The sequence below is a fragment of the Mytilus californianus genome, unplaced genomic scaffold (assembly GCF_021869535.1).
Source record: "Mytilus californianus isolate M0D057914Y unplaced genomic scaffold, xbMytCali1.0.p SCAF_1, whole genome shotgun sequence".
NCBI lineage: Eukaryota > Metazoa > Mollusca > Bivalvia > Mytilida > Mytilidae > Mytilus > Mytilus californianus.
This window is the reverse complement of record NW_026262581.1, coordinates 90,437,166-90,449,579: the sequence shown is the minus strand read 5'-3', so window position 1 is coordinate 90,449,579 and position 12,414 is coordinate 90,437,166. Positions and strand designations below refer to the sequence as shown.

The 12,414-nt window shown below is 31.9% G+C and overlaps 1 long non-coding RNA gene across 1 annotated transcript; it reads right to left on the bottom strand.

The window, feature by feature from the left end:
• Nucleotides 1-5,074: 5,074 nt before the first annotated feature.
• Nucleotides 5,075-8,753, bottom strand: LOC127714319 (uncharacterized). Its single transcript, XR_007987688.1, has 3 exons — nucleotides 8,557-8,753; nucleotides 6,177-6,245; nucleotides 5,075-5,762 (listed from the first exon to the last, which is right to left on the bottom strand). It is a non-coding gene; the product is annotated as an uncharacterized LOC127714319 (long non-coding RNA).
• Nucleotides 8,754-12,414: the final 3,661 nt, after the last annotated feature.

Sequence of the window (12,414 nt, the reverse complement as noted above, 5' to 3'; positions counted from 1 at the left end):
GTGAGGAGCTTTCATTCAGTGGTTTATCGTTTGTTGGTGTATTTTATATTTGTTTTTCGTTAATTGTTTTGTATATAAACGTTAGTTTTCTCGTTTGAATTATTTTACATTTTTCATTTCAGGGCCTCTTATAGCTGATTATGTGGTATGGGTTTTACTCATTGTTGAAAGTCGTACGTTGGTCTATAGTTGTAAACCTCTACGTCATTTGGCAATCATACCGCATCTTCTTATTTTTATAAAAATAAAACTCAAGCATATATCATGCGATAAAGGAAAGCAAATGACATAAAAACAAAATAAAACAAGAGAGGAAGACAGAATTCATTGTGAATACATAAGCCAATCTATGCAGATTTATGAAAGACGAACACAAAAAAGAATGATATGTGTAAACATAAAGAATAAAAAAAAAGAATAAATTATCTGTGTTGACAAAGTTGTTTGTTTTTATAGTGCTTAAGGTAATAACACAATGTTAACTGCTGTACCCCAATTTTTGACATTTCTACCTATTATGTGTGTTTGTTTTGCTGACACATTGGTGTCAATATAATGGAATTGTATTCAAATGTCATACAAGTGAGAGGTTTAGCTACCTATAAAACCAGGTTTAGTCCCCCATTTTCTACATAAGGAAATGCCTGTACCAAGTCATGAATATGACAGTTGTTTTCCATTCGTTTGATGTGTTTGAGCTTTGATTTGCCATTTGATAAGGGACTTTCCGATTTGAATTTTTCATTGGAGTCAGCAGTTTTGTTTTTTTACTTTTTATATAACATAATCGTATTTACATAAAAACAATTTCGTCGTCTTAATAAAAGAAATCACAGGTTTTAGAATATCATCATTCGCAAATATAAAAAAAATATAAAATTTCAAATTAACTATGACTAAAACTTACAAAAAAAATCCAACAGTAACTATCCATTGATATGTGTTGAAATGTTTTAATTTTCATGAATGAAGTAACGAAAAAGGCATTCATAATTCAATAAAATTTAATTTTAAAACTTCTTTCAGTACGGGAAGACACACCCCTTGTTCTGACAAGTGATTATTAAATTTAATTGATCGTGTTAAAATGCTAGATAGACAATATGAGAGAAGTCGGAAACTTAAGAATATGACAGATAGAAATTCAACGAATGACAGATGAGTTTTAAATGGCTAATTACAAATCAGAAATAGGTCATCATTTTTCCAAAAAAAATTAAACACTACAAACAGAAAATAAGCTATGTGTCTTGTAATTATATGTAACCAAACCTGTCCTATAAAAGTTGTTTGAGCCACAGTCTGTTCTAGCTTGCAGTGTGCCATTTACTGGTACTATTGGATATCGTGTACCTGTTTCAGAAGGGAGATTGTAAAACCATTGTCTGTACATAGTTAACAGTCCAATTATATTCACAAATTGTTTAAGTTCTATCACCAATTTACAATTTGGTTTCACAACATTATAGAATGATGGCGCTATCAGTTTAAAAGCAAAGCCTAATGATATTGCTGTAAATATTTTCATTATGGTCATCCGTAAAACTCTTGTTCTGCCTAAACAGTACAAAATCAATTTTACAAATGCAAAGAATGCATTAAATCAAAGTGTTATTAAAATACTTTTATATATATGAACCGTGAAAAATACTATTTTTTTCCAAATTCTATCGACATTACAGTTTTATCCTAACTCTGAATTTTTATAATTTGATTTATTAAAAAACTAGGTGTGTCGGAACGACACGAATGGTCCCACTCACAAAAAAGCTTAAAACAAAACGACACAAATGACCCAGTTCGCAAAAAAGGTTTAAGCAATTTTAAGGAGTGGAAATGTCAGAATGAATTTCCGTATAACTGTTGTTTTCGTAATAATTTCGACAAAAACAGCGGAGCGGAACAAAAAATATACTCGATCTGTAACTCATCATGGTAGACTCACATACTAAAAGTTAGCTCAATATGTGAAGGCGTGTAAACAGTTCGTATAACTGTTATTTTCACGAAATTTTCACAGTCCAAAAAATCCCGTAATTTTATCAAAATTAGCTGAGCGTAACCAAACGTAAACTCGATCTGTAACTTATCATTTAGATTCACATACTGAAAATCAGCTCAATGTGTGAAGGCGTTTAGAGAAAAAGTCTATATAAATGTTGTTTTCACGAAAGTCCAAAACCAGTAAATTTCAGCAAAAAATCAGCGGAGCGGAACCAAACGTAAATACGATCTGTAACTCATCATAGTAGAATTACATACTAATAATCAGCTTAATATGTAAAGACGTTTAGAAAAAGTCCGTATAACTGTTCGTTGCGGAATGGCGGATTGACGGAATTAATTAATAAATGACGGATAATGGTAAAAAAATATATAGCCCCGACCACTTTGTGGCGGGGTCATAAAAATATGACAAAATACTGCAAGAAGTTTGAAAGTACATTCACGAAGCTGTGATACATTATATCTTGATAAAGGTCCAAAGGCTTTTAAAAAATGCCGCTGTTATGGAATTTGCCTAACCTAACCTCATTTGTCTCGAATTAACTAATTTCTCCAATGTATTCTTTTCTATGTTGCCATTGGCAAACGAAACATCTATTCAATAGGGATCATTCGTAATATTTCTTCCTGTAGACGTCGCTGGTGTTCCATAAGTGGTTGTCGGAAACGTTTTAATCACTTGGACGCTTGAATCGCATTACGTTGCACATGTTTACATTAGTAACCACAATCGACACTCGCTAATTTCACCAAACTAAGCTTCAAAATTGTTGTGTCCCCGGCTGCAATTATTCTGAAGGGGGACCACAGATTCCCAAAAGACCATGAACTTCTTTTGAAATGGAGAGAAGGCATCAAGAGAGTTGATCCACCCATCAAAAATATCTAGGGAAACCCGGCGGAAAATTCGACCAAGTTTGCCATAACCAGCTGATAACCATGTCATGCCAGGAGATTATATAACAACAGGATTAGGTTATTATATATTTATATTTTTCTTATATTTAGTACATTATTAAACCTCTTTGTTTTATTTTTTCTCGATTAAACAGCCCAATAATTTGACAGGTTATTATTTATTAAAATAGGGGGATCACACTTTGTAAGTTTTTTCCTAGTCTTCACATTTTTTCACCCTTTTACCTTTGTTTGCATTGTAAATAAGAAATAATAATTATGTTGTGCACTTAATTATAGCAAGTGAAATATATTTCCCTGACAAAATAATGCATGAAAGGAAGAGAACTATACATGTATTGGGAAATATGACAATCCCTATATTGCATTCTAAAAAAAAACCATGGTACACATGAGCATAATTTTTTTATTTGTTTGTCGCAATAAAGTCTGAATGTTCTAAGGATTTACATTAAACTTATGGCAAAAGCTGTCAGAACAATTTTTTTTAATTCTTCAAAGTTGGAAATCAAGAGTATTTTTGTGAAAACTTCCCCGCATTAAACGCTTGTCCTTTATGAATGATAAGAAAAATTTCTGAACCTGCAGTTTATTAAATAACATGATGCTTTGTGGTTTCCTGTTTTAATATTTCAGAAGCCATCATGGATAACAGACTTTTTACCCAACCATGAAGTGATGGATGGGAACCATCTTTATGTTTGAAATGAATTCATGGTTAAAATCCAAGTGGCTGCAAGTTCGAGGATCAATACTTCTGTCAGAACCAGATGTAAAAAAAAATTTGACAAAGGTGACAACAAATGGCAAATAGTGGAATTATGGAACAGGATTTATTTACTAGCCAAGACAGTTCCTTATATTAACACACAAACTTTTCTGAAAGGGAAATTCCAACTAGATCAGAAGAAAGTAGTTTGTGATAGAAAAGTGTCGTCCAACCGAATTCACATTAAAAGAGTCCTTGTATTGTCTAAAAGTTACACAAGGGTAAAACTTAATGCCCCTCCTCCGCTGTGGCAGGGGAATAAAAAATCTGAAACATGTAATTCAACTTAGTTCCAGAATTATGTATGTTTGCTGTGTTCTTTCTAATTTCATAAAAATACATTGTAAATAAATATGCATAAAAGATGAAATGGATTTACATGCAATTGATTTTATTATTTGTTCTAATGTGGTGCTGTTTCGCCACTGCTTTCCCAGTTAGCACCAAAAAAAATAGAAAAATGTTGAAAAAATATTGTAGAAAAATATCAAAATCATGCAAAAATGTATGGCCTTAAAAATATTTTCAAAACATTTTCATAATACTTTTAAAACATCATTAAAATGTTACTGAATTTTGACGACAATGTTTGTAAAATGTCTTATAAATGATTTGAATGTGTTTGTTAATCAAATATCCCTGAAACATTTTAAAAACATATAAATATTCATTTCTGCAGGATAAAATGTTTTGAAAAAGTTAAAAAATATTTTTTAACAAAATGTTTTAATAATCTTCATATTATCAAAAAATCATTTAAATGTTATATGAAATATAATTATAAAAATGTTTTCTAACATAATCTTTCAAGTCTTTTTATAAAATATTCAGAAACATATAAACAATGTTTAATATCAGAGACAGATTTAGGAGTGGGGTGCCTGGGTCCCCCCTTTATGGCCCTTATGGAGCTACATTTATGGTTAATCCAGATTTTTTTATTACTCTCAAAACTTTGTCTAGTTTGAGGCCTGATGACCCCTTTTTATGCCCCCGCAACTGAAAGTTGCCTTGAGGGGCATATTATTTTACCCCTGTCTGTTCTTCTGTCTGTCTGTCCGTCCGTCCTATTATGGGTATATAGTTATTCAGCACAACTCCACCTACAGTTAGAATCCTAGGAAGTTTTCACTTTGACGTCTGTTTGTACATATATTGAAGATGTGCATGTGGTCAGGGTTTTGATTTTTATTAATATTTGCTCTTTTGTGAGATAGTTGAACTTTGTCATTTTTGGGGTATATTAAGCGGTTAAATGTTATAGTTATTTTAAAATAACACTTTGCATCTGCGTGGGCATCAATTGTGTCTCCCAGACACAATAATATCTCAAAGAAAGTCCTACATTGACTTTGTTTTAATACAGTTACTTCAGAGTGGAGTGGGGGGATCACTTTATCTAGATTCAAAATCCTGGATCCACATTTGAGAAAACAACTGCCGTCATACTGATCTTTACCCCACATCTCCTTTTACATTTGTCTGCATGCTGTTGATGCCGGCTTAATCTACATATATTTTGGCTATTTTTGTCGGGTTGATGTCTCATTGACAAACCGCAATATCCCCGGTCTTAGATATCAATTTTATTGAATAGTCCATTTTTTTGTATTTTGCACTGAACACATATGAAAAAGAAGATGTGGTATGATTGCCAATGAGACAACTCTCCACAAGAGACCAAATGACACAGAAATAATTACAACTATAGGTCACCGTACAGCCTTCAACAATGAGCAAAGCCCATACCGCATAATTTGTTTCACTTACATAGAGGTATTAATTTTTTCAGATTATAAATATCCTCATGCATTTCATTTGGTCCAGCATTGAACAAATTTTTTCTTAGAAGTGTTTTTTTTTATCTTTTGTTTGATCATGTGTAGTATCTGTCATTTTCTGTCTGAACAGCTTTTCGATGGTTTTCTTAGCTGTCTTGGTCAACAATACACAAGATAACAACAACAATAAGAAATGCAAAAATTTTATTTAATTTTGTCATTTCACTGTTCGTTTTCAATTTTTCTTTTGTTCCATTCTTTTTATTTCTCTTGACTTCTGCTGGCTTCTGTAAAGAAAATGTTAACAAATTAGTCCTGTTGTTTAGTGAGTAAACTAGTAGAGATAATTTAAATTTCATCAAATTACACAAGAAAATTTTATTTTAATCCAGTCTGGTTTCATAAAAATTTATATTGAAGGCGACATCTAATCAGTGTGGCTGGATTTGGAAGGAATATTTATAGCTATTAGATATACACGTACATCTGTGGAGTTTCAGGTGTATTATTATCATACGAGTCTATAACGGTAGAGTTCACCAGTACTAAAATAAAACTGTACAGTACCATTTTCCCAACTGAGATTAGGACCTGTAACCTTTACTTGGTCTTACAAAAAATCAACTCTCTTAATGGTAATTGTTTATTTTAACACAAATACATTTTTGTGATATAGATTGAGGCTATAAAAGGATAAATACCTTCACACAATCTGCTCCTCCAGAATGTTTTGAATCTAAGCTTATAAATTTTGGCTCTTCTAATTGATTCTACAAAAGATAAAAAAAAAGTCAAAATATTAAATAAAATACAGTCAAGAAAAAAATCACATTGTACTAGTCAGCTACAAAGGTCACATTATTCAAAAATGAAAGAAAATTCAAACAAGAAAACTAATGGCTTGATTTTAAATTATAAAATAAGACAATAAAAAAACAAATATATATGTATATATATCAGAAATTAACCAACTATAACTACTAAATTAAAGGCTTCTGACTAGGATTGACACATTAACAATTATCTATACTTACAAAAAATGTATCTGGCCTGGCCTGAAGGGCTAGCGATTAATCACAGGCACTTGTCTCAGAAAAAATTTCCTATAGACCTTAATATAACACGTGTTATATTAAGGTATATAGGGAATTTTTTTTTGAGACAAGTGCCTGTGCGATTAATCATGAAAACTGTATAATGAATATATTGTCTTTCATGGTTACAAATATCTACCAGTAGAAAATGTCTGCAATATTTCACTATTTTATATTACTTTACTAACTAATACATTGTTGATGACGCTGAAAACAACATACCTAATATATGCTATGTCTTACTTTTGGACTCTGTCAAGGCAAGACAAAAAGGAAAGAAATCAATGATTCAAGTTCAAATATATTGATTGATTTTTGGAATCTTAATGTCCAGTGACAAATATTTAATGCATGTTCCAGCCAAAGTTTAATTAAACAAGCTAAGGAATGGTTTGAATTTTTTTAAAACATGTAGGTAAAGATTTTTTAAAGTACTATTACATAGATTAAAATGTTAGGATTACAAAGGAGGTTTCTGCTTGCCATGAAATATTTGAAAAACATGATATCAAGTGGATTTAATGGTATAACTAATGAAATTTTGAAAAATTCTTGTATGCTGAATGTTGGGCATGATATGTTTATAAAATTATGAAACACTACTTTTTTCTTAAAAATTAATAAAATTTTCTCTCTAGAAAGAAGTTCTTATAGGAGAGAAAATTTATTGAACCCATATTCAAAGGAAGATGTTTTAATAGCCCTTCAAACAACAGAGGTATAACCCTTTTTACTAGATTAGGAACATTTTTTTCTAGAGTATATAATAGTTTAGAAAACTATTTAGAATCTTATAAGATTATCTGCCAAGAACAGATAGGATTCAAAAAAGGACGTAGAACTATAGGGACCACATTTCTAAGTTTAAAAAATATTTAGTTGGGTTAGTTTTCATAATTATTTTCTAATCAATTTTGCTGAATTTGAAATTATTCCATATTTAAATAATTCCTTGTTTGAACTTGAATTGCAAATAAAACTTCATTATAGATGTACATATCTTTTAAAATTTCCAAAAATGGCCCCATCATGTTATATGTAAAAAGTTTGCAGAGAAGGGCCTTTATATTTTTTTTACAGTCTTTTTTTTTTTTAAGTTGATGAAGCTGAGACATATTAAAAGATTTAAAGCTTAAAAATGTAGAATCATGTCTTGTTTAAAAGTGGTATTGGAGGATTTAATACTTTCCTTGTGTAATTGTCCCATTATCAAAAGTAATAAATTGTTTATATATAACTGGGACTATTGTACTATAGTACTATAAATAGTATTATAGTCCCAGTATATAACAAGTTAAATTTAATTTTCCCTTGCCCAGTCTGCATGGTCTGTATCACATTTCATGGCCAACAGATAATATCTGTATAGAACCCCTATTTTTAATTATTATTATACAAAATCATTTAAATGTATACTAGAAAGTTTAATTATACATTCATGACTATTTATATGTTCAGTGGTTTTTTTTTTTGTTTTTTTTTCTAACTTGGGGTACATGTATTTGTCACTTGGTATTTCACACTAAATATTTCATATAAAATTTCATTTAAATAGATTATTTAGGGGACATTTCTGATTTGATTTTATGCAACTTGGTACCAACAGCAGAATAATTATTTGTTTATTTTCATTTTCTTCTGAGATAAAAATAAATATTATTGTCTATTATAAACAATCTTGCTATATATTTATATTTCAACCAAATTAAACTGTAAAAAATAGTATATATGTGTTCACATCAGGAGAAAATAAAAACAACTGATGACAGAGCTATGACAAAACAAACAAATACTGTTTATATACAATTCAGCGTTTTTCAACACATTATTTGTAAAAATACAACCATAAATGCCTCCAATAAACGTGTTTTTATATGAAATATATAGCCCAAAAATGTAGGTGACGAAATCTTTTTGGCCATGTACTGTAGCGGCGTTTCCGCTTATAATAGAAGAAATCTCAATATTTTTTAAATACATCGTTTACCTTTCTATAAGATCTATATTTCTGTCTCTTGTGACAGCTCCACGTAACGTTAGTTCTGGAACAGACCAGGTGATGTCATCATCGGATGCCATTGTTTACGTTGTAAATACAGATGCAAGCGTTTTACGTGATTGAAGCGTTCAAGTAACCACTTATGGAACCGCAGCGCCGCCACGCGTGAAAAGTCGTGAATGATTCCTATTGTAAGTAAAACTTAAAAGAGTGTACTAACCTTTGAGCTGAATGGCATCTACTGATTTAATTTCACAGCTTTGTCAACCAAATCCAACTAATTTGAAACAACGGAAGTGACACTGCTGATATAAGTTCTCCTCAAATCTTATAGTGAATTAGATATTTACACAAGAGGCAAAAAGAAGTACTACTTTCTATGTAGTGTCAACAAAACATGTGAGACTGATTTATAGAAGCAAACTGTGTATTGTGTACTTGTCTTCAAATAAAATTGAGAATGGAAATGGGAAATGTGTCAAAGAGACAACAACCCGACCAAAGAGCAGAAAACAGCCCAAGGCCACCAATGGGTCTTCAACACAGCAAAGAAAATCCCACACCCGGAGGCGGGCTTCAGCCGGCCCCTAAACCAAAATGTGTACTAGTTCTGTGAAAATGGACGTCACACTAAAACACATGTACGAAACATATAAATGTACTACAATTTCAAAAAAATACAAGACTAACAAAGGCCAGAGGCTCCTGACTTGGGACAGGCGCAAAAATGCGGCGGGGTTAAACATGTTTTGTGAGATCTCAACCCTCCCCGATACCTCTAGCCAATGTAGAATAAACAAACACACAGCAATACACACAGTAAAACTCAGATTTAAAGAGTCCGATGTCAGAATAGGTAACAGAAGAAACTAAGGAAAATGACAATGATACATAAATTAACAAAGGACTACTAGCAGTTACTGACATCCCAGGTCCAAGCCTCAATTAAACTGATTGAAATATTATGTCTTAATCATATGAAAATCAAGTACAATCCCTCCCGTTAGGTATTTAGTATCATACCGTCATAAAACATATGAAAAGAACATAACCCGTATCATGCCAACAACTGATTTTAGAATTAATGTGTTTATTGCCGATGCAAAGACCATATGAGTGAATCAATATTAATTCCAAAATATACCATCTTTAATTACCTAACAACAGTATCGTAACTATATCCCTTCTGAATAAGTCTGTTTAAAGGTTTGGTAAGTTTTTGAGGTGAATGACGATATTTTTGTGCTGTGTATAGAATACTACCATAAAAGATGTGATGTGAAATACCTGAACTTATAAGATGTCTGCATGATGATTTATATTTACGAATGATGTCCTTGTACCGATGATAACATTTAGTAAATGTTTTGACTAGTTTGTGATATCGAAAACCCTGGTGTAATAATTTTTAGTAATACAGAGATTTCTTTCGTTAAAATCAAATGAGATGTTACATACACGAATCGAACAAGTTGAGATAAATAAACACGATAAGATGGTGACAAGGGAACCAAAATGGATAATTAACAATAGGAAATGAAAAATCATCTCTTTTATCGCAAATTTTGATATTAAGCTTTCCGTTAAAGATTTAGTTACCATTAAGTTGTCGCTTGATGTGTACATTTCAGTTCTCTGCAGTCTATGATTATGATAAATAACTCTCAGCATACAATTTAACTTGGATTGGACGGTCTTACGTTTTAACTTGTTGAATAGACTTCCTGAAAATCGTAATTTGTTACATGAAGAAACGCAGAAATACATATACTGTTTTATTCTATTGTTGGGGGACAACGCAAGTTATCATACTCACCGGCATGTACTATATTGTCTACTTAATAGTTATTATAACAATCTTAATATGTAAATAAAATTTATTCAATTAGGTTTGTTGATATATTATATAGTACACAATGATTCACTAGTCAAAGCTTTCGACCAATAAATCGACATATTACAAAGAACTAGGGTTGATAAATGCCAAAGAGCTAGGGCCAACTTGCACTGATCTTTTCACAGTACCACAGCTTGATGCGTTTCCTTCAAGGTTCTATAAACATTGTGGTTTATTTCTAAAGATATGTCAAGACTATCAATGCTTAAAGATAGATACAATATTCAAATATGACATACATGTGGTAAATTTGGAATATTTTAATCCGAAATATGCAAGGAGAGTACAAAACCAAAAACATCCTATATTGAGAACTTATGTTATATATTGCCTTTCAGATACAAATTAATTCGTTTTTGGTAAAATATGTACTATGATGCAATTTTAACAAAAAATATGTAAAATAAAGGCGAAAGATACCAAATGGACATTTAAATTCATTAGTCGAAAATTAACTGACAATACCATGGCTAAAAAAGAAAGACAGACATCAGTACACAAATCACAACATAGAAAACTGAAGACTGAGCAACACGAACCCGACAAAAAACTTGGTGTGTTCTCGGGTGCTCCGAAAGGGTACGCAGATTCTTCTTCACATATGGCACCAGTCGTGTTGCTCATGTTAGTACTAACCCGGTGATAAGTCTAATTCGGTAGGTTACATTCGGGGAAAAGGGGACGAGATTTTTGTACCGATAATTGGAACATATGAATCGTCGTCTGTGAAACAGGTATTCCATAACGGTCAGCCAACTCGTGATGGCGTCCGTAAAATTAAAGAATGGATGTTTTCAACTTCACCTCTTAGAACTCACAAGCCCTGGAATATCGTATCAACTTGGAGATATATACTACGTATTCAGGCGCTGCTGGAATGTTGCTACATAGAAATGAAAAGTTCACAATTGGGGAGCTGAGATCATCTCTTTTGTCGTAAAGTTTTGTTTTCAATTTCTAGGATGAAATTTGAAAAAAGGCAGGACAGGAGTTTTGAGTTAAAAAAATAGGCAGGATGAGCAACTTGGCAAAAAAAAAAAAGGCAGGATGACAATTTATGTAAAAAAAGTCAGGATAAACTAATAAAAAAAAAGGCAGGACCGACTAGAGTGAAAAATAAAAAGGCAGGACAGAGATTACAACTACAAAAAAAGGCAGGACAAAATTTTTCTTCCTAGCCCCCCCCCCCCCCCCCCCCATAAAAATCAAATGGTGGCTCCCTAATGTTCGGGTGTTTGGTAAAACGTTATATATCAATTGAAATAAACAATTAGTCTATTGTTCAGTGGTTGTCGTTTGTTGGTGTGATTCAAAGTTGTTTCTCGTTTCTTATATAGATCATGTATATTACCATCTTTGACAAATATATTTTTCGAGCTGTCAATCAACGAGGAAACAGCTGATTTGAGTTATCTCCCATGTCATTCAACCACCATTTCCGGATTGACAGATGTAAACATTGGGAAATCAAGTGTTCATGTGTTCCTAAGACAGGGATTCTTACACCAATCCTAAAGAAAGAAAAAGACAAAACATTACCATCTAGCTATAGAGGAATAACTGTGACTAAAACCTTTGCAAAAATATTACAAAGTATACTGAAGGATAGAGTTGACTCTGTATTTAATAACATACAAAACTCCTTGCAAAGAGGCTTTACAGAAGGAGTGTCATCACTATGCGCAGCTTTCCTCACATCAGAAGCAATCGAAGAAAGTAAGAAATTAAAGATACTGATGATTTTAATAACTCTTGGTGCAGAAAAAGCATTTGACAAACTAAACCATGAAATACTATTCAACAAGTTGTACCATTATGGAATAAAAGGAAAACTCTGGATACTACTGAGAAACTTGTATAAAGGCATGAGCAATAAGGTTAAATGGGAAGGTCAATGTACAGAAGATGTAATGGTGTTACAAGGAATTCAACAAGGTGCAAAACTATCT